Source organism: Salvelinus alpinus, chromosome 26 (assembly GCF_045679555.1).
Source record: "Salvelinus alpinus chromosome 26, SLU_Salpinus.1, whole genome shotgun sequence".
Taxonomy (NCBI): Eukaryota; Metazoa; Chordata; class Actinopteri; order Salmoniformes; family Salmonidae; genus Salvelinus; species Salvelinus alpinus.
The window spans coordinates 40,226,423-40,249,065 of NC_092111.1; the positions used below are offsets into that span (position 1 = coordinate 40,226,423).

The 22,643-nt window shown below is 43.5% G+C and overlaps 3 non-coding genes across 3 annotated transcripts; all 3 read right to left on the reverse strand.

The window, feature by feature from the left end:
- Positions 1–2,593: 2,593 nt before the first annotated feature.
- On the reverse strand, positions 2,594–2,681 carry trnay-gua (transfer RNA tyrosine (anticodon GUA)). Its single transcript is given in 2 exon segments — positions 2,594–2,629; positions 2,645–2,681. It is a non-coding gene; the product is annotated as a tRNA-Tyr (tRNA).
- A 1,683-nt stretch (positions 2,682–4,364) lies between these two features.
- Positions 4,365–4,452, reverse strand: trnay-gua (transfer RNA tyrosine (anticodon GUA)). The gene is given in 2 exon segments: positions 4,365–4,400; positions 4,416–4,452. It is a non-coding gene; the product is annotated as a tRNA-Tyr (tRNA).
- A 667-nt stretch (positions 4,453–5,119) lies between these two features.
- Positions 5,120–5,207, reverse strand: trnay-gua (transfer RNA tyrosine (anticodon GUA)). The gene is given in 2 exon segments: positions 5,120–5,155; positions 5,171–5,207. It is a non-coding gene; the product is annotated as a tRNA-Tyr (tRNA).
- Between the last annotated feature and the right edge of the window lie 17,436 nt (positions 5,208–22,643).

Consider the following 22,643-nt stretch of genomic DNA (forward strand, 5'->3'; position numbering starts at 1 on the left):
TTCGTATGTATACAGTCCACACTCAAGGTTTCCAAACGGCCAAAACATTCAATGAGATCCAGGGATATGGTGCAACAAAAAGGTTTATTCTTCTTATATCTAACCCAAAAATTATTCTCCAATCAACTTAAAGCATAGATTACTTGATATGGAAAATACATAATATGACCTGTTTGTATGTCTGTATGGTCAAAAAACTATAACTAGCTAGGACTCCTCCCCCCGAAGGCCCAACTTCCTGCCTTTATGTTCTCTAGGGTAGGGGGCAGCATTCGGAATTTTGGATGAAATGCATGCCCAAATTAAACTGCTTGCATCTCGGGCCCAGAATATATTATATGCATATACCTGGTAGATTTGGATAGAAAACACTCTAAAGTTTCCAAAACTGTTAAAATAGTGTCTGTGAGTATAACAGAACTGATTTGGCAGGCAAAAACCTGAGAAAAATACATTCAGGAAGTAGTTTTTTTTTGTTGGTTTTGTAGTTTTCTATTCAATGCCAATACAGTATCCATTGACTTAGGACTCAAAATGCAGTTTCTATGCCTTCCACTAGATGTCAACAGTCTTCAGAAATTGTTTCAGGCTTGTATTCTGAAAAATGAAGAAGTAAGAGCAGTCTGAATGAGTGGACCCTGCCGTGTCACATAGCTTTTTCCTGCGCAAGACCGAGTGAGTGTGTTTCTTGTTTACCTTTTAAATTGATGACGTTATTGTCCGGTTGAAATATTATCGATTATTTAGGCTAAAAACAACCTGAGGTTTGAATATAAACATCGTTTGACATGTTTCTATGAACTTTACGGATACAATTTCGATTTTTTTGTCTTCCTGTTTTGATTGCGTTTGAGCCTGTGCATTACTGAAGAAAACGCGCGAACAAAACTGAGGTTTTTGGGGGGTATAAAGATACTTTATCGAACAAAAATAAAATTTATTGAGTAAATGAATGTCTGCTGAGTGCAACCATATGAACATCATCAAAGGTAAGGGATTAATTTTATCTCTATTTCTAAATTGTGTAACTGTTCTACCTGGCTGGCTACTGTTTGTAATGATTTGCCTACTGGACTATGTTCTCAAATAATCGTAAGGTATGCGTTCGCCGTAAAGCATTTTTTAAATCTGACAACGTGGTTGGATTCACAAGCAGTTCATCTTTAAACCTATGTAAAATATGTTTTGTTTTCTGAATTTTTATAATGAGTATTTCTGTATTTGAATTTGGCGCCCAGCAGTTTCACTGGCTGTTGAAGAGGTGGGATGCTACCGTCTCACGTGCCAAAGAGAGGTTATCCTAACACTTGATACTGGCTAGGTACTGTAGATTTTTTTAGGTACTGTAGGTACTGTAGATACTGTAGATACTGGCTAGGTACTGTAGGTTCTGTAGATACTGTAGGTATTGTAGGTACTGAAGGTACCGTAGATACTGGAAAGGTACTGTAGATACTGTAGATACTGGCTAGGTACTGTAGGTATTTTAGGTACTGTAGATACTGTAGGTACTGTAGGTATTATAGGTACTGTAGGTACTGTAGATACTGTAGGTATTATAGGTACTGTAGGTACTGTAGTTCTATCTTGATGGAAAATGTTGTAGTTGGGTATGGAAATCTCCCATTTTTTGTTGGCCTTCCTAATTTAGGATTCAGACACGGCAAGGACATCAGGGTTGGCAGAGTGTGCTAAAGCAGTGAGTAAAACAAACTCAGAGAGGAGGCTTCTGATTTTAACATGCATGAAACGAAGGCTTTTTCGGATACAGAAGTCAACAAATAAGAGTGCCTGGGGACACGCAGGGCCTGGGTTAACCTCCACATCACCCGAGGAACAGAGGAGGAGAAGGACGAGGGTACGGCTAAAGGCTATCAAAACTGGTCATCTAGTGCGTTGTGGACAGAGAAAAAAAGGAGCAGATTCATGGGTGTGTAAGAAAAAATTCAGGGCATAATGTACAGACAGGGGTATGGTGGGGTGCAGGAACAGTGGAGGTAAACACAGGCACGAAGTGATGATAAGAGAGGTTGCATCTCTGGCGCTAGTTATACTGGATGAAGTCACTGCTTGTGTGGGAGGTGGGACAAAGGAGGTATCTGAGGCATGTTGAGTTGGACTATGTGCTCCACAGTAAACTTAAACAATGATAAATGCAGGGGATTGAGCCTGGGTCCTCATACATGCAAAGCATGCGCTCTTCCGCTGAGCTACATCCCCTTAGAGTGTATGTAGAGTCATTTGGGGATAGAGAAGAAGTGAGCCGAGGGTAAAGAATGCTGTTTAGCCCCATCACTGCTGAAGACTTTTCCCTTTCCCTGGTGGTCTAGTGGTATGGATTTGGCGCGTTCACTGCAGCGTCCCGGCTTTGACTCCCGGTCAGGGAAAAAATTACTTCTTTGGAAACACAAGGCAAACGTCAAATAGACGGCACAACCGCGGAAAAAGTTATCCTCCTTTGAGCCAGTGTGAGCCAGAGAAGGTCAACAAGTTATGAATTCGGCGCTCTCAGGGAAAGATAATATATGTTAGTCAAAAAAGTCAAAGTGCACCTCTGTCAAAAAGTTGGCGCAAGCGACGAGAAAATGTCCATTCCTTCGAGCCGGATTTGAACCAGCGACCTAAGGATTGCTGCTATTATGACCTACAGTCCTCCGCTCTACCAACTGAGCTATCGAAGGTGGATGAGTATATCCAAAAGCCATGGCCTAGATGGTCAGAAGTTCAGCTGAGGCATATGTTGCCTCTTAAAATATAATCCGTAAAAATTGTATGGTTTCATGGAGATGCCGGGGATTGAACCCGGGTCCTCATACATGCAAAGCATGCTCTCTTCCACTGAGCTACATCCCCTCTGAGGAAACAACAGAAATCTCATAATTAAAATGACTCAAGCATGCAAGTATTTCACACCATTTTAAAGATACACTTCTTGTTAATCCCACCACAGTGTCCGATTTCAAAAAGGATTTACAGCGAAAGCACCACAAACGATTATGTTAGGTCACCGCAAAATCTCAGAAAAACACAGCCATTTTTTCCAGCCAAAGACAGGAGTCACAAAAACCAGAAATAGAGATAAAATGAATCACTTTAACTGCCAAATTGTGGAGTCAAGAAAAGTTAAAAATAGCATTATAAATCTTCACTTACCTTTGCTGATCTTCGTCGGAATGCACTCCCAGGACTCCCACTTCCACAAGAAATGTTTGTTATTTTCGGTAATGTCCATCATTTATGTCCAAATAGCTATTTTTGTTAGCGTGTTTAGTAAACATATCCAAAGTCAGGAAGCGCGTTCACTAAGAGCAGACGAAATGTAAAAAAGTTCCGTAACAGTCAGTAGAAACATGTCAAACGATGTATTGAGTCAATCTTTAGGATGTTTTTAACATAAATCTTCAATAAAGTTCCAACCGGAGAAATCCATTGTCTTCAGAAGTGCGATGGAACAGAGCTCACTCTCATGTGAACGCGCATGGTCAGAGCATGGTCAGGTCATGGTAGACCTTACTCATTCCCGTCTCCTTCGGCCCCACTTCACAGTAGAAGCATCAGAAAAGGTTCTACAGACTGTTGACATCTAGTGGAAGCCGTAGGATGTGCAAACTGACCCATATCCCACTGTGTATTCGATAGGCGATGACTTGAAAACCTACAAACCTCAGATTTCCCACTTCCTGATTGGAATTTTTCCTCAGGGTTTTGCCTGCCATATGAGTTCTGTTATACTCACAGACATCATTCAAACAGTTTTAGAAACTTCAGAGTGTTTTCTATCCAATGCTAATAATATGCATATATTAGCAACTGGGACTGAGGAGCAGGCAGTTTCTCTGGGAATCTCTGGGCACCTTTTCATCAAAGCTACTCAATACTGCTCCTGAAGCCATAAGAAGTTAAAATATAATCTGCTAAATTTAGTGGTTTCATGTAGAACCCGGGTCCTCATACATGCAAAGCATGCGCTCTTCCGCTGAGCTACATCCCCTTAGACTGTATGTAGAGTCATTTGGGGATAGAGAAGAAGTGAGCCGAGGGTAAAGAATGCTGTTTAGCCCCATCAATGCTGAAGATTTTTCCCTTTCCCTGGTGGTCTAGTGGTATGGATTTGGCGCGTTCACTGCAGCGTCCCGGCTTTGACTACTGGTCAGGGAAAAAATGACTTCTTTGGAAACACAAGGCAAACGTCAAAAAGACGGCACAACCGCGGAAAAAGTTATCCTCCTTTGAGCCAGTGTGAGCCAGTGAAGGTCAACAAGTTATGAATTCGGCGCTCTCAGGGAAAGATAATATATGTTAGTCAAAAAAGTCAAAGTGCACATCTGTCAAAAAGTTGGTGCAAGCGACGAGAAAATGTCCATTCCTTCGAGCCGGATTTGAACCAGCGACCTAAGGATTGCTGCAATTATAACCTACAGTCCTCCGCTCTACCACCTGAGCTATCGAAGGTGGACAAGTATATTCAAATGAGCCATATGAGTTCTGTTATACTGACAGACATCATTCAAACAGTTTTAGAAACTTCAGAGTGTTTTCTATCCAATGCTAATAATAATATGCATATATTAGCAACTGGGACTGAGGAGCAGGCAGTTTCTCTGGGAATCTCTGGGCACCTTTTCATCAAAGCTACTCAATACTGCTCCTGAAGCCATAAGAAGTTAAAATATAATCTGCTACATTTAGTGGTTTCATGTAGAACCCGGGTCCTCATACATGCAAAGCATGCGCTCTTCCGCTGAGCTACATCCCCTTAGAGTGTATGTAGAGTCATTTGGGGATAGAGAAGAAGTGAGCCGAGGGTAAAGAATGCTGTTTAGCCCCATCAATGCTGAAGATTTTTCCCTTTCCCTGGTGGTCTAGTGGTATGGATTTGGCGCGTTCACTGCAGCGTCCCGGCTTTGACTCCCGGTCAGGGAAAAAATTACTTCTTTGGAAACACAAGGCAAACGTCAAAAAGACGGCACAACCGCGGAAAAAGTTATCTTCCTTTGAGCCAGTGAAGGTCAACAAGTTATGAATTCGGCGCTCTCAGGGAAAGATAATATATGTTAGTCAAAAAAGTCAAAGTGCACCTCTGTCAAAAAGTTGGCGCAAGCGACGAGAAAATGTCCATTCCTTCGAGCCGGATTTGAAGCAGCGACCTAAGTATTGCTGCAATTATGACCTACAGTCCTCCGCTCTACCAACTGAGCTATCGAAGGTGGATGAGTATATCCAAAAGCCATGGCCTAGATGGTCAGAAGTTCAGCTGAGGCATATGTTGCCTCTTAAAATATAATCCGTAAAATTTTGTGGTTTCATGGAGATGCCGGGGATTGAACCAGGGTCCTCATACATGCAAAGCATGCGCTCTTCCACTGAGCTACATCCCCTCTGAGTAAACAACAGAAATCTCATAATTAAAATGACTCAAGCATGCAAGTATTTCACACCATTTTAAAGATACACTTCTTGTTAATCCCACCACAGTGTCCGATTTCAAAAAGGATTTACAGCGAAAGCACCACAAACGATTATGTTAGGTCACCGCAAAATCTCAGAAAAACACAGCCATTTTTTCCAGCCAAAGACAGGAGTCACAAAAACCAGAAATAGAGATAAAATGAATCACTTTAACCGCCAAATTGTGGAGTCAAGAAAAGTTAAAAATAGCATTATAAATCTTCACTTACCTTTGCTGATCTTCGTCGGAATGCACTCCCAGGACTCCCACTTCCACAAGAAATGTTTGTTATTTTCGGTAATGTCCATCATTTATGTCCAAATAGCTATTTTTGTTAGCGTGTTTGGTAAACAAATCCAAAGTCAGGAAGCGCGTTCACTAAAAGCAGACGAAATGTAAAAAAGTTCCGTAACAGTCAGTAGAAACATGTCAAACGATGTATTGAGTCAACCTTTAGGATGTTTTTAACATAAATCTTCAATAAAGTTCCAACCGGAGAAATCCATTGTCTTCAGAAGTGCGATGGAACAGAGCTCACTCTCATGTGAACGCGCATGGTCAGAGCATGGTCAGGTCATGGTAGACCTTACTCATTCCCGTCTCCTTCGGCCCCACTTCACAGTAGAAGCATCAGAAAAGGTTCTACAGACTGTTGACATCTAGTGGAAGCCGTAGGATGTGCAAACTGACCCATATCCCACTGTGTATTCGATAGGCGATGAGTTGAAAACCTACAAACCTCAGATTTCCCACTTCCTGATTGGAATTTTTCCTCAGGGTTTTGCCTGCCATATGAGTTCTGTTATACTCACAGACATCATTCACAGTTTTAGAAACTTCAGAGTGTTTTCTATCCAATGCTAATAATAATATGCATATATTAGCAACTGGGACTGAGGAGCAGGCAGTTTCTCTGGGAATCTCTGGGCACCTTTTCATCAAAGCTACTCAATACTGCTCCTGAAGCCATAAGAAGTTAAAATATAATCTGCTAAATTTAGTGGTTTCATGTAGAACCCGGGTCCTCATACATGCAAAGCATGCGCTCTTCCGCTGAGCTACATCCCCTTAGAGTGTATGTAGAGTCATTTGGGGATAGAGAAGAAGTGAGCCGAGGGTAAAGAATGCTGTTTAGCCCCATCAATGCTGAAGATTTTTCCCTTTCCCTGGTGGTCTAGTGGTATGGATTTGGCGCGTTCACTGCAGCGTCCCGGCTTTGACTCCCGGTCAGGGAAAAAATAACTTCTTTGGAAACACAAGGCAAACGTCAAAAAGACGGCACAACCGCGGAAAAAGTTATCCTCCTTTGAGCCAGTGAAGGTCAACAAGTTATGAATTCGGCGATCTCAGGGAAAGATAATATATGTTAGTCAAAAAAGTCAAAGTGCACCTCTGTCAAAAAGTTGGCGCAAGCGACGAGAAAATGTCCATTCCTTCGAGCCGGATTTGAAGCAGCGACCTAAGTATTGCTGCAATTATGACCTACAGTCCTCCGCTCTACCAACTGAGCTATCGAAGTTGGATGAGTATATCCAAAAGCCATGGCCTAGATGGTCAGAAGTTCAGCTGAGGCATATGTTGCCTCTTAAAATATAATCCGTAAAATTTTGTGGTTTCATGGAGATGCCGGGGATTGAACCAGGGTCCTCATACATGCAAAACATGCGCTCTTCCACTGAGCTACATCCCCTCTGAGTAAACAACAGAAATCTCATAATTAAAATGACTCAAGCATGCAAGTATTTCACACCATTTTAAAGATACACTTCTTGTTAATCCCACCACAGTGTCCGATTTCAAAAAGGATTTACAGCGAAAGCACCACAAACGATTATGTTAGGTCACCGCAAAATCTCAGAAAAACACAGCCATTTTTTCCAGACAAAGACAGGAGTCACAAAAACCAGAAATAGAGATAAAATGAATCACTTTAACCGCCAAATTGTGGAGTCAAGAAAAGTTAAAAATAGCATTATAAATCTTCACTTACCTTTGCTGATCTTCATCGGAATGCACTCCCAGGACTCCCACTTCCACAAGAAATGTTTGTTATTTTCGGTAATGTCCATCATTTATGTCCAAATAGCTATTTTTGTTAGCGTGTTTGGTAAACAAATCCAAAGTCAGGAAGCGCGTTCACTAAAAGCAGACGAAATGTAAAAAAGTTCCGTAACAGTCAGTAGAAACATGTCAAACGATGTATTGAGTCAATCTTTAGGATGTTTTTAACATAAATCTTCAATAAAGTTCCAACCGGAGAAATCCATTGTCTTCAGAAGTGCGATGGAACAGAGCTCACTCTCATGTGAACGCGCATGGTCAGAGCATGGTCAGGTCATGGTAGACCTTACTCATTCCCGTCTCCTTCGGCCCCACTTCACAGTAGAAGCATCAGAAAAGGTTCTACAGACTGTTGACATCTAGTGGAAGCCGTAGGATGTGCAAACTGACCCATATCCCACTGTGTATTCGATAGGCGATGAGTTGAAAACCTACAAACCTCAGATTTCCCACTTCCTGATTGGAATTTTTCCTCAGGGTTTTGCCTGCCATATGAGTTCTGTTATACTCACAGACATCATTCACAGTTTTAGAAACTTCAGAGTGTTTTCTATCCAATGCTAATAATAATATGCATATATTAGCAACTGGGACTGAGGAGCAGGCAGTTTCTCTGGGAATCTCTGGGCACCTTTTCATCAAAGCTACTCAATACTGCTCCTGAAGCCATAAGAAGTTAAAATATAATCTGCTAAATTTAGTGGTTTCATGTAGAACCCGGGTCCTCATACATGCAAAGCATGCGCTCTTCCGCTGAGCTACATCCCCTTAGAGTGTATGTAGAGTCATTTGGGGATAGAGAAGAAGTGAGCCGAGGGTAAAGAATGCTGTTTAGCCCCATCAATGCTGAAGATTTTTCCCTTTCCCTGGTGGTCTAGTGGTATGGATTTGGCGCGTTCACTGCAGCGTCCCGGCTTTGACTCCCGGTCAGGGAAAAAATTACTTCTTTGGAAACACAAGGCAAACGTCAAAAAGACGGCACAACCGCGGAAAAAGTTATCCTCCTTTGAGCCAGTGAAGGTCAACAAGTTATGAATTCGGCGATCTCAGGGAAAGATAATATATGTTAGTCAAAAAAGTCAAAGTGCACCTCTGTCAAAAAGTTGGCGCAAGCGACGAGAAAATGTCCATTCCTTCGAGCCGGATTTGAAGCAGCGACCTAAGTATTGCTGCAATTATGACCTACAGTCCTCCGCTCTACCAACTGAGCTATCGAAGTTGGATGAGTATATCCAAAAGCCATGGCCTAGATGGTCAGAAGTTCAGCTGAGGCATATGTTGCCTCTTAAAATATAATCCGTAAAATGTTGTGGTTTCATGGAGATGCCGGGGATTGAACCAGGGTCCTCATACATGCAAAACATGCGCTCTTCCACTGAGCTACATCCCCTCTGAGTAAACAACAGAAATCTCATAATTAAAATGACTCAAGCATGCAAGTATTTCACACCATTTTAAAGATACACTTCTTGTTAATCCCACCACAGTGTCCGATTTCAAAAAGGATTTACAGCGAAAGCACCACAAACGATTATGTTAGGTCACCGCAAAATCTCAGAAAAACACAGCCATTTTTTCCAGCCAAAGACAGGAGTCACAAAAACCAGAAATAGAGATAAAATGAATCACTTTAACCGCCAAATTGTGGAGTCAAGAAAAGTTAAAAATAGCATTATAAATCTTCACTTACCTTTGCTGATCTTCGTCGGAATGCACTCCCAGGACTCCCACTTCCACAAGAAATGTTTGTTATTTTCGGTAATGTCCATCATTTATGTCCAAATAGCTATTTTTGTTAGCGTGTTTGGTAAACAAATCCAAAGTCAGGAAGCGCGTTCACTAAAAGCAGACGAAATGTAAAAAAGTTCCGTAACAGTCAGTAGAAACATGTCAAACGATGTATTGAGTCAATCTTTAGGATGTTTTTAACATAAATCTTCAATAAAGTTCCAACCGGAGAAACCCATTGTCTTCAGAAGTGCGATGGAACAGAGCTCACTCTCATGTGAACGCGCATGGTCAGAGCATGGTCAGGTCATGGTAGACCTTACTCATTCCCGTCTCCTTCGGCCCCACTTCACAGTAGAAGCATCAGAAAAGGTTCTACAGACTGTTGACATCTAGTGGAAGCCGTAGGATGTGCAAACTGACCCATATCCCACTGTGTATTCGATAGGCGATGAGTTGAAAACCTACAAACCTCAGATTTCCCACTTCCTGATTGGAATTTTTCCTCAGGGTTTTGCCTGCCATATGAGTTCTGTTATACTCACAGACATCATTCACAGTTTTAGAAACTTCAGAGTGTTTTCTATCCAATGCTAATAATAATATGCATATATTAGCAACTGGGACTGAGGAGCAGGCAGTTTCTCTGGGAATCTCTGGGCACCTTTTCATCAAAGCTACTCAATACTGCTCCTGAAGCCATAAGAAGTTAAAATATAATCTGCTAAATTTAGTGGTTTCATGTAGAACCCGGGTCCTCATACATGCAAAGCATGCGCTCTTCCGCTGAGCTACATCCCCTTAGAGTGTATGTAGAGTCATTTGGGGATAGAGAAGAAGTGAGCCGAGGGTAAAGAATGCTGTTTAGCCCCATCAATGCTGAAGATTTTTCCCTTTCCCTGGTGGTCTAGTGGTATGGATTTGGCGCGTTCACTGCAGCGTCCCGGCTTTGACTCCCGGTCAGGGAAAAAATTACTTCTTTGGAAACACAAGGCAAACGTCAAAAAGACGGCACAACCGCGGAAAAAGTTATCCTCCTTTGAGCCAGTGAAGGTCAACAAGTTATGAATTCGGCGATCTCAGGGAAAGATAATATATGTTAGTCAAAAAAGTCAAAGTGCACCTCTGTCAAAAAGTTGGCGCAAGCGACGAGAAAATGTCCATTCCTTCGAGCCGGATTTGAAGCAGCGACCTAAGTATTGCTGCAATTATGACCTACAGTCCTCCGCTCTACCAACTGAGCTATCGAAGTTGGATGAGTATATCCAAAAGCCATGGCCTAGATGGTCAGAAGTTCAGCTGAGGCATATGTTGCCTCTTAAAATATAATCCGTAAAATTTTGTGGTTTCATGGAGATGCCGGGGATTGAACCAGGGTCCTCATACATGCAAAACATGCGCTCTTCCACTGAGCTACATCCCCTCTGAGTAAACAACAGAAATCTCATAATTAAAATGACTCAAGCATGCAAGTATTTCACACCATTTTAAAGATACACTTCTTGTTAATCCCACCACAGTGTCCGATTTCAAAAAGGATTTACAGCGAAAGCACCACAAACGATTATGTTAGGTCACCGCAAAATCTCAGAAAAACACAGCCATTTTTTCCAGCCAAAGACAGGAGTCACAAAAACCAGAAATAGAGATAAAATGAATCACTTTAACCGCCAAATTGTGGAGTCAAGAAAAGTTAAAAATAGCATTATAAATCTTCACTTACCTTTGCTGATCTTCGTCGGAATGCACTCCCAGGACTCCCACTTCCACAAGAAATGTTTGTTATTTTCGGTAATGTCCATCATTTATGTCCAAATAGCTATTTTTGTTAGCGTGTTTGGTAAACAAATCCAAAGTCAGGAAGCGCGTTCACTAAAAGCAGACGAAATGTAAAAAAGTTCCGTAACAGTCAGTAGAAACATGTCAAACGATGTATTGAGTCAATCTTTAGGATGTTTTTAACATAAATCTTCAATAAAGTTCCAACCGGAGAAATCCATTGTCTTCAGAAGTGCGATGGAACAGAGCTCACTCTCATGTGAACGCGCATGGTCAGAGCATGGTCAGGTCATGGTAGATCTTACTCATTCCCGTCTCCTTCGGCCCCACTTCACAGTAGAAGCATCAGAAAAGGTTCTACAGACTGTTGACATCTAGTGGAAGCCGTAGGATGTGCAAACTGACCCATATCCCACTGTGTATTCGATAGGCGATGAGTTGAAAACCTACAAACCTCAGATTTCCCACTTCCTGATTGGAATTTTTCCTCAGGTTTTTGCCTGCCATATGAGTTCTGTTATACTCACAGACATCATTCAAACAGTTTTAGAAACTTCAGAGTGTTTTCTATCCAATGCTAATAATATGCATATATTAGCAACTGGGACTGAGGAGCAGGCAGTTTCTCTGGGAATCTCTGGGCACCTTTTCATCAAAGCTACTCAATACTGCTCCTGAAGCCATAAGAAGTTAAAATATAATCTGCTAAATTTAGTGGTTTCATGTAGAACCCGGGTCCTCATACATGCAAAGCATGCGCTCTTCCGCTGAGCTACATCCCCTTAGAGTGTATGTAGAGTCATTTGGGGATAGAGAAGAAGTGAGCCGAGGGTAAAGAATGCTGTTTAGCCCCGTCACTGCTAAAATTCTTCCCTCTACCTGATGGTCAAGTGGTAAGGATTTGGCGCGTTCACTGCAGCGTCCCGGCTTTGACTCCCGGTCAGGGAAAAAATTACTTCTTCGGAAACACAAGGCAAACGTCAAAAAGATGGCTGAATGGATTTTTCTCAGGTTTTCGCCTGCCAAATCAGTTATGTTATACTTACAGAGACTATTTTAACAGTTTTGGAAACTTTACAATGTTTTCTATCCAAATATACCAGTTATATCCATGTCATATGTTCTGGGCCCGAGATTCAGGCAGTTTAATTTGGTCATGCATTTCATCCAAAATTCCGAATGCTGCCCCCGTCCCTAGAGAAGTTAAAATATAATCTGCTAAATTTTGTGTTTTCATGGAGAAGTCAGGGATTGAACACAGGTCCTCATACATTCAAAGCATGCGCTCTTCCGCAAAGCTACATTCCCTTTGAGTGTTGGTAGATACATTTGGGAATAGAGAAAAAGTGAGCCGAGGGTAAAGAATGCTGTTTAGCCCCGTCACTGCTAAAATTCTTCCCTCTACCTGATGGTCAAGTGGTAAGGATTTGGTGCGGTCACTGCAGTGTCCCGGCTTTGACTCCCGGTCAGGGCAAAAAAAAAAATTGTGGAAAAACTAGGCAAACGTCAAAAAGTCAGCACAACTGCAGAAAAAGTTATCGTCCTTTGAGCCAGTGACCTAAGGATTGTTGCAATTTCACTCTGCCACTCTACCAACTGTCCTATGTAAGGGAAGACCCCCCTGAAATGGATAAAAATGACAGGGTACATATTGGCACTGTACGAAACATATACACGGTGTCCAATACCACTCAAATGGACGGCATTTCATTCAAAACATATTGCAAATATCATATGGCAAATACCAAGTGTCATACAGCAAAAATCCAATAGATGGCGAGTGCACTGCACCATAAATTATCATATTGCAAATGCACATCAAGTCAAGACACAAGGGTCAAACTTAAAAAAAAATTAAAAAAAATAAACGTAATTACAGTTTTGGACAGTTTTTCAAAATCTTTAGATTTTTTTTGTCAATTATACATCTATAAGAACTGTATGAACATACTTTTGTCATATTTTATTGTCATATTTTTAATAACTTGTCCATAAGGCATATGTTTTGTCCAATTGCAATATAATTTAATAGGAGGTCAAAAGTCAAAGGTCAGTGAACCTTTGCCAAATACCATAAGAAATGTCCAAATGCAATATGAAAGTACTGAATGTGCCAAATTTAGGATGTTTTGTCCATTTGAAATATGATAGCATAGGAAGTCAAAAGTCGAAGTCAAAAGTCACTTCTTATTTTTTTTGCCAATTGCCATAAGAAATGTCCAAACTTAATATGAAAGTATTGACAGTTCCAAATCAGGATGTTATGTCCATTTGCCATGTACGATCATAGGAAGTCGGTTCCTGAACCCAACTGTCAGTGAACCATGTCCAAATGGCATTTATACTGCCCAAATTATATATTTTGATATATGATATATTAACGATTTTTTTGAAAAACGTCCAAAATGACTAGGGGCGCCCTCTATTGGATGGGCATGGGTGGAGGGTGCTCCCTACCCAACCGTGGACCCCTTGCACCCTCCTAAAGAAATTAAAAACCATTAAAAAAATGTTCTCCTGGTAACCCGTTACAATCACCAGGCGCACAGCTGTCCATTTACAAAATATTTTAATCGGCACTTACCAGCATGACAGCTGGTGCTCAAAGCTAGTGAGGGAGATATGAGTCTCCAACTTCAGCGATTTTTGCAGTTCGTTCCAGTCATTGGCAGCAGAGAACTGGAAGGAAAGGCGGCCAAAGGAGCAATTGGCTTTGGGGGTGACCAGTGAGATATACCTGCGGGAGCGCGTGCTACGGGTGGGTGCTGCTATGGTGACCAGTGTTATAGGTACTGTAGGTACTGTAGGTACTGTAGGTATTGTAGGTACTGTAGATACTGTAGGTATTATAGGTACTGTAGATACTGTAGGTACTGTAGATACTGTAGATACGGCATTTATTATAGGTACTGTAGGTACTGTAGGTACTGAAGATACTGTATATACTGTAGGTATTATAGGTACTGTAGATACAGTAGGTATTATAGGTACTGGACATACTGTAGGTACTGTAGGTACTGTAGGTATTGTAGGTACTGTAGATACTGTAGGTATTGTAGGTACTGTAGATACTGTAGATACTGTAGGTATTGTAGGTACTGTAGGTATTCTAGGTATTGTAGGTACTGTAAATACTGTAGGTATTGTAGATACTGTAGATACTGTAGGTACTATAGGTATTATAGGTACTGTATATACTATAGGTATTCTAGGTATTGTAGGTACTGTAGATACTGTAGGTACTAAGTTCCCTCTCTGAGCTCTACTGGGTCACCCATTATTTTTTAATGATGAATGTAGCCTGGGGAAGAAATGAAACAGACAGGGCAGAACAGAACACCTGTACAAACTTTTCAATGCAGTTTGTAGTTAGCTCCTTGTACAGTATACACTTGGAACACCTGCCTGCCTGCTGGAAGAAGCATTTTCAAAGCTGTCCCTTCTCTCTAGCAAACACAAACACTCTCCTGAAAGCAGGACATAGTGTGGGTGCTAACCCTGACAAAGAGACAAATACACAAATGAATGAACAAATTAATGCACTGAGAGAGAGAAACAAAGAGAGAGGGAGAGAGAGAGAGGTAGAAACAAAGAGAGAGAAAGAGAGAGAGAGAGACAGATAGAGAGACTATAAAATCAGACAGGTTTCTGGTTTGAGAAACCTGTCTGATTGTATAGTCTCTCTCTCTCTCTCTCTCTCTCTCTCTCTCTCTCTCTCTCTCTCTCTCTCTCTCTCTCTCTCTCTCTCTCTCTCTCTCTCTCTCTCTCTCTCTCGGTCTCTCTCTCTCTCTCTCGGTCTCTCTCTCTCTCTCGGTCTCTCTCTCTCTTTCTCTCTCTCGGTCTCTCTCTCTTTCTCTCTCTCTTTGTATTTTTCCCTGTCTCTGTTTCTCTCGCTCTCTCTCTCTCTCTTTCTGTGTATTTTTCTCTGTTTCTCCGTCTCTCTCTAGCTCTTTCTCTCTCTCTGTGCATTGATTTATTCATTAATGTGTGTGTGTGTGTATCTTTGTCTCTGTGTCAGGGTTAGCAAACCGATAGTGGGCTATCAGCTGATCATTGATGCGGATGATTGATGTAAATCTGCTTGTTGGCTAACTCCATTTATTTGACTGATTGGGATCTACCTCTGTCATTCTTCTCTAACCTGGGGGGCGGCAGGTAGCCTATTGGTCAGAGCGTTGGCCTAGTAACCAGCAGGTAGCCGGTAGCCTAGCGGCTAGATCGTTGGGCCAGTAACTGAAAGGTTGCTGGATTGAAATCCCGGAGTTGACAAGGTAAAAATATGTTGTTCTGCTCCTGAACAAGGCAGTTAACCCACTGCTCCCTGGTAGGCTGTTATTGCAAATAAGAATTTGTTCTTAAAACCTGTTATAGCTAGGGGTTCTTAACTGACTTGCCTAGTTCAATAAAGGTTACATTTAAAAAATATATATATTCCTCTCTCTGCTCTGTATCAGCCAATCAGACCCCATATTGATCATGATGTAGGCTAAATCAAGTGTTATCAAGTCAAAATGCTGTGGCAGTATTGTTGATACTGTATGTAAACTAACTAGCTAGCTACACACACTCCACCGTTGACTGCATCTCTCCAGGATGGATACCAGGTTGGCTCAAACTCTGTACAGGGAAGACTGGGAAAAAGGCACAACCGAGCACGCGCAAGCGCAGAAAAAAGAGCAGGTGCAACCAACAGACACCGGTAAGGGGCGAACTTGAAGATGACTTGCGGGCAGTGGGTTCCGAACACCAATAACAAAAAAAAACCCAGATGTATTTTAAATAAAATCATTTTTATTTTGGGGGGGGAAATTATACCCCCACTAAAACTTTGGAGACAGGAATGACCTGCCTATGGGCCCTGGTCAAAAGTAGTGCACTAGAATATGTTGCCATTTGTGACGTATCCCTAGTTTGACTGGAAGCTTCATAACATGCAATGAGACACAAACAGCCAGGTGACTCATACCGTGTTCTCCAAATGAAATAAACCATTTTTTTTTTATCAAGCTATCAACTAGTCTTGAGGGTATAGAATCCCAGCTGTTTGCTCGCTAGATAAAGCATCAAACTTGAAGGTCGACGATAACAAGCATGGCGACACTAACAGGGAGAGTGACTCACATCTTGTTTTGTTCCAACGTTGTAGATACACTTGTTACTACGTTGCCTTGAAAAGCTCATCTTGAAAAGGAAATTCCCGGCACAAATATCTCCCTCTACTTTCAACGGTTATACAATGAATCGGTCAATCAACGACACAATGGTGAAGTTTGAGTACAACATGCGTCCGGAAGTAGTGATGGCACCTCTTATTGAAAGCAAGGCTGAATTGGTATTGAGAGGACCATTTGGAATTGTCAGGTAGTGTAGAATGTTGTGGTGTTCCGAGTGTTCTGTAGTTCCGCTACAACTTGTGTCCACTAGTTCTATGGTGGCATCACTGAAGATGTGCTGTGCTGTGCTGTGTGTGTGTCTGTCTGCTGTGCTGTGTGTGTGTGTGTGTGTGTGTGTGTGTGTGTGTGTGTGTGTGTGTGTGTGTGTGTGTGTGTGTGTGTGTGTGTGTGTGTGTGTGTGTGTGTGTGTGTGTGTGTGTGTGTGTGTGTGTGTGTGTCTGTGTGTGTGTGTGTGTGTCTGTGTGTTTCTCTGTGTGAGTGTGTGGTTATGTGTGTGTGTGTTTGGGGTGTCTCTGATAGCAATGTTAATGTTGTCAGATTGAGTAACTCTGTTTTACACGAGGTCAAGCTAAATTTCACTTGAACAGTGCTCCGCTCCATATCTCAATGGCTGGCAGCAGAACCCACGACCTTATTCAAAGGCCACTTCATGTTCCCATGTGGACAGTAATGGCTGAGCACATGTGACGTTGCAAGGATTCAGCGGTTGGACAGAACAACTAGTTTTTTCATTCCGTTCAACTGTTACGATGACGAAGAAACACAAAGTAGTATATATTGATTCTTTCAATTCTAACCTTCTGAAATCTACATAGTTTTACCATTAGCTCCTTAAATTACTCCACCATACAGTGCAGATAGAGCATCTTGCTAATAAAGTGAAAGGTTTTCTATCATTTTTGAAAGTAGCAAATATGGGTACCCAAAAGTACAATTGTGTACTGTGTCATCCATTCTGTATGATGAGGTACACAAAAAACTTTTTTTGTCTCTGTCTCTCTCTCTGTCTCTCTCTCTGTCTCTCTCTCTCTCTCTCTCTCTCTCTCTCTCTCTCTCTCTCTCTCTCTCTCTCTCTCTCTCTCTCTCTCTCTCTCTCTCTCTCTCTCTCTCTCTCCTCTGTGTCACATCTCACACCTACCGCTATCTCTGTCAGTAGTGTGTGTGTGGTGGTTTAGAAGTGGTGTGTGGAGGGCGATAATGGCACGGGAAAATCATAAATAATTCAGGAGAAACGTTCTGGGTGAGACTCTCCGAACACACACACACACACACACACACACACACACACACACACACACACACACACACACACACACACACACACACACACACACACACACACACACACACACACACACACACACACACACACACACACACACACACACAAATAGACACACACACACCCGCCTTTTGCCAGAAAGATAAAGGGATCTTCAGAGGGATAAATGAATCACCCTTCACCTAGTCCAGAGAGAATACTAAGAAGTTATCTTTCTGGATTTTGATAATTAACGGGTATCGGCCTAATTCTGCTCTGCATGCTTCTCCTCGCTCTCTCTGGTTTGAGAAACCTGTCTGATTGTATAGTCTCTCTCTCTCTCTCTCTCTCTCTCTCTCTCTCTCTCTCTCTCTCTCTCTCTCTCTCTCTCTCTCTCAATTCAATTCAATTCAATTGACTTTATTGACATGGCAAGTTATTATTACTTACATTGTCTCTCTCTCTCTCTCTCGCTCTCTCTCTCTCTCTCGCAGTGCATGCTGGGTGTTTTTGGAGTTTGAGTGTTTGGTGTGGAAAGCTCTATCCTAACTAACTTTCTTGATTCCTTTCTTTACATGTTATTTTCTATGGTGGAGGGTTAATGCAATATTTGTTTTAGCGGTATCCAAAGTTTTTTTTCAAAGTTAGGGTGGAAGAGGACAGAGAAACTTTCCTGGGGTTTGGAAGTTGTGGTGTGCGCGATGGCTTCTCAGCCTAGCGCGGAGGAGACGCTGTCTATAGAGCATGGATTCAGGTGTGTTCCTGAGAACGGAGTTAAGGTGGAGGAGGTTCTGCTCGCGGTCGGTGAACAGGTAGGAGCTGAGTTTATACATTCTGCTTCTAGAATGAACAAAGCTGTGGTTGTGTTCATGAAAAGGGCTAATTTGGTTGGTAGGCTAATTGCTAGCGGAATATTTGTAAGGGATGTGTTGGTGTCAATTTCACCTCTCTCTACCCCTTCAACAAGAGTTGTAGTGGCAAATTTGCCTCCGTTTATTACGGATGATCAAATTAGGAAAGAGCTGAGTCGTTTTGGTAAGTTTGCTAGCGGTTTCCGTGTACTGTCAGCAGGGTTTCAGGCAGATGCCGTTAAACACATTGTTTCGTTCCGGAGGCAAGTGTTTATGTTTCTGAACAACAACGAGCAACAGTTAAATGTGCACTTTAAAGTGAGACATGGGGAGGGGCTCTATGCAGGTTTTGCCAGCACAGATAGTCTACGGTGTTTTGAATGTGGGGATTTGGGGCACAAGAGTTTTGCGTGCCCACACAAAGGCCGTAGAAAAGGTGAGGGTACAAGCGCCAGTGGGGGAAATCGAGGTCAAAGTGCAGGGGGTAAGGAGATGCAGACAGCAGAGGCTGGACCTAGTCAGGTTAGAGATGGTGGGGTAGATGAGGCTGGGCCTAGTCAGGCTAGAGATGGTGGGGTAGCTGTAGCTGAGTTTAGTCAGGCTAGAGATGGTGGGGTAGTGGAGGATGGGTCTAGTCAGGCTAGAGATGGTGGGGAAGCAGAGGCCGGGTCTAGTCAGGCTAGAGATGGTGGGGTAGCTGAGGCTGGGCCTAGTTATGCTATGGAGGGTGCTGGGTCTAGGCAGGATATGGATGGTGGTATAGCAGAGGCTGAGTCTAGTCAGGCTATGGATGGTGGGGTAGCTGAGGCTGGCCCTAGTCATGCTATGGAGGGTGGGGTAGCTGAGGCTGGCCCTAGTCATGCTATGGAGGGTGGTGTAGATGATACTGGGTCTAGTCAGGTTATTCTAGTGGATGAGGAGAGTATAGTGGGGAAGTGTAAGAGATTAGGGGGGGAGGAGGAGGGTGTCAAGCGGAAAAGGAAAAAGGGTGTGGACAAAGGCACCATGGAAATGTTGCCTGTTGCTGTGGGTGAGGCCCTAACCAGAGAGAAAGAGCAGGTGGTCAGGGTGGGAGATAGAGAAGAGGAGGAAAGTGAGTCTGAGGAAGAGGATGAGGAGTTATTTTTTTCAGACTCCTCTTCAATTGGCCCGGAGCTGACAGCCAGTCAACCAGAGGGGTCTAAGTACACGTTGAGAGAACTGACAAGGTTCCTGAATGAGACTAAGGGGAAAAAAGTTAATCTTGAGGCTTTTTTTCCTGATCCTAGAAAGTTTGTAAGATCAGTACAACATGCTATGAGAAATGAGTGGCATGGTGTCCTCTCACCCAAGAAACGGTTTAGGTTGAGGAAGTGGGTCACAACAGTGCGTAAAGGTTTACCTTCAGACACTGTTTAAATGTTTAATTTCTTTCTGACACTGGGGCTTATGGAGCTTTGCTATTGGTCTATTTCTCTGCTGGCTTTTCTCCCACTTCTTATGGAGACTCTTCGGGTAGGCTCGCTTAATATAAATGGCGCCAGAGATGCGGGAAAGAGGAGTGTGTTGGGTGAATATGTAAAACAAAAAAAAGTACATGTGTTATTTCTGCAGGAGACGCATAGTGATGTGGTGAATGAAGTTGATTGGGGGCTCTGGTGGAAAGGGGCAAGTGTGTTGAGCCATGGGACAAATCTTAGTGCAGGGGTGGCAGTCCTTTTTGCACCGGGTCTGTCTGTAAAAATTTGCTCCTCAAAGGAAGTGTGTAAGGGTAGGTTGCTTGTTGTTAAAGCAGAAATTAACAGCATGGGTTTTGTTTTTATAAATGTGTATGCGCCTAACACAGGGAGAGAAAGAGGGGTTCTATTTGGGAGTCTTAGACAGGAACTCTCACAAGTAGCGCCTGAGGAGACGCTGGTGATCGGAGGTGACTGGAACTGTACAATGGATTTTACAAAAGACAGAAATGGGGAAGAGCCTCATTCAGTGTCAGTGGGAGTGTTAGGGGACATCATTAATCAGTTTGACCTAGTGGATGTTTGGAGAACTAAACATCCAAACACAAGACAGTATACATGGGTGAAGGTTTTTGGGGCTAGGGTGAGTGCAGCCCGACTTGATCGTTTTTACATATCTAGGAATCAGAGCAATAGGCTGCTGGGTGCTACCATTCTCCCAGTGGGGTTTTCGGACCATCACATAACCATGGCTCGGCTGTCTATTTCACCAGGGCCCCGGCAGGCATCTTATTGGAAGTTCAATGTAAAGCTCTTACAAGATGCCACTTTTTGCTCAGTTTTCCAGACCTTTTGGGAAAGGTGGGGGCAGTGAAGAGAGGAGTATGAGTCTCTGAGTCAATGGTGGGATGTGGGGAAAGTGCAGATTCGGCTTTTCTGTCAACAGTACACAGCTCTCTCATCATCAGAGGCTAGGAGAGTATTGGGGGAACTAGAGCGGTGTATTAGTGAGATGGAGGTAGAGATGGTGGGGCGAGGCAATGTAGGCCTCCAGGCTAATTTAGCCGAATTACGTAGGGACCTGGGCAGTTTTTTCCAGGTTAAAGCAAAGGGAGCACTTGTAAGAGCTAGGTTCTCCATGCTCAAGGAGATGGATGCTCCCAGCACCTTCTTCTTTGGTTTGGAAAGACAGAGCAGTGAAGCCAAGGGTATGCATTGTCTACGGCTGTCTGATGGGCGGGTGACCTCTGTGGTGGGGGAGATGCGGGAGCGGACTGTGGAGTTTTATACTGAATTGTATAGGGCAGAAATGTGTGATCCTATGTGTGCTCAGGTCTTGTTCGCAGGACTCCCTAAGCTCTCTCGGGCACAGAGGGATGAAATGGACATTCCTCTGTTGTCACATGAACTGGCAGAGGCCGTAACCCAGATGTCCCCCGGTCGTGCACCGGGGGTCGATGGACTCCCAGTGGAGTTTTACAAAAAATTCTGGGGAATAATTGGACAGGACTTCTTTTGCGTCTTGCGTGAATGCATCAGGGTAGGAGAGTTGCCGATGAGCTGCCGTCGGGCGGCTCTGACTCTCCTGCCCAAAAAAGGGGACTTGTGTGAACTTAAGAACTGGAGGCCTGTGGCATTACTCTGTGCGGACTACAAGATTTTTGCCAAGGTCCTCTCTAACAGACTGAAGTCCCATCTGGACTCTATAATACACAAGGACCAGACATATTGTGTACCGGGACGCTCAATCACGGACAACTTGTTCTTGATTAGGGACATGTTGTACTTGTCGAGAGGTTCTAATGTGAACTTTGGACTGGTCTCTTTAGATCAAGAGAAGGCTTTTGATAGAGTGGATCATGAGTATCTGTTTAATGTGATGTCTGTGTTTGGGTTTGGGAAGAGTTTTGTGACCTGTGTGAAGCTGTTGTATGCTGGGGTGTCATGTATGGTTAAGGTGGGAGGGGGGCTCAGTAGGCCAGTCTGGGTGAGACGGGGCATTAGACAAGGATGCCCTCTATCTGGGCAGCTATACACACTAGCCATTGAGCCTTTTTTAGGACTGCTACGCAGGAGACTGCAGGGAGTGTGCTGGACAGGCATGGGTGTGGTGACAGGAATAGCAGTCTCAGCATACGCAGATGATGTTTCTGTGATGGTCAGGGATGGGCAAGATATGCAGGAACTAGAGACCAGTCTGAAGGTGTACGAGGGAGCTTCATCAGCTAAGGTAAACTGGGGAAAGAGCAAAGCTCTGTTATGTGGGGCATGGGGGGATAGGGCTCCTCCTCTGCTTCCAGGGGGTTTGCAATGGGGTTGTGAAGGGCTTAAAGTGTTGGGGGTGTACCTGGGCTCGGAGAGGTGGGTCAGGAAGAACTGGGAGGGGCTGTCACAGGCAGTGGTGTCAAGACTGGCCAGGTGGAGGTGGCTCCTATCCCAAGTGTCATATAGAGGGAGGGTGCTGATAATTAACAACCTGGTGGCATAAACTGGCTGTCCTCAACCCCCCCGCCGGTCTGCTTGCAGACCTGCAACGCAAGCTGGTGGATTTCTTTTGGTCGGGACATCACTGGCTGAAAGCAGCAGTGTTGTACATGACCGTCCACGAAGGAGGACAGGGCCTGGTGGAACTGGAGAGCAGGATGGCTGCTTTCCGGCTAAAGGCGGTGCAGAGACTGCTGTATCATACCGATGTTGGCTGGAGGGAACCAGCATGCGCACTGCTGAGGAGAGCTGGTGGATTAGGGTTGGACCGGCAGCTGTTCCTCATGAAGCTGGAGAGGCTGAGTACAGCAGGTCTCTCAGAGTTTTACTCTGCGGTGCTGAGGGCCTGGCAGCTGCTAAGGCCCATACGAGAAGGGGGTGTGGAGCCTGGGCAGTGGGTGTGGGAGGAGCCTATTTTCC